This window comes from Morone saxatilis, unplaced genomic scaffold, assembly GCF_004916995.1.
Source record: "Morone saxatilis isolate NCDOM2014 unplaced genomic scaffold, NCSU_SB_2.0 Contig16, whole genome shotgun sequence".
Lineage (NCBI taxonomy): Eukaryota > Metazoa > Chordata > Actinopteri > Moronidae > Morone > Morone saxatilis.
In genome coordinates, this window is record NW_023339718.1 from 26,432,921 (window position 1) to 26,433,168 (window position 248).

The following is a 248-nucleotide window of genomic DNA, read 5'->3' on the forward strand; positions in this document are numbered from 1 at the left end:
TTGTATTTTATTCAATTCTGTTATTATATATATATATATATATATATATATATATATATTATATTGTATATTACAAATTGACTTCATTTTTATATGTAACTATGTTATTGAATCTATCGTATAATACTTTTGGTGATTATTGATTATTATAAACTTTTAGTGTTTGTTTATGAATATAAAATGATCATTTTTAACTAGAAATGGGATTGCCGGTAATCTCCATTGTGTTACATTAATCAGTAAAATAC

The 248-nt window shown here is 19.0% G+C and overlaps 1 protein-coding gene across 1 annotated transcript in view; it reads right to left on the reverse strand.

Annotated features, from left to right (window-relative positions):
- Window positions 1-248, reverse strand: part of cacna1ba (calcium channel, voltage-dependent, N type, alpha 1B subunit, a) — a 129,772-nt gene that overhangs the window by 46,102 nt on the left and 83,422 nt on the right. The gene's annotated exons all lie outside the window — the stretch shown is intronic.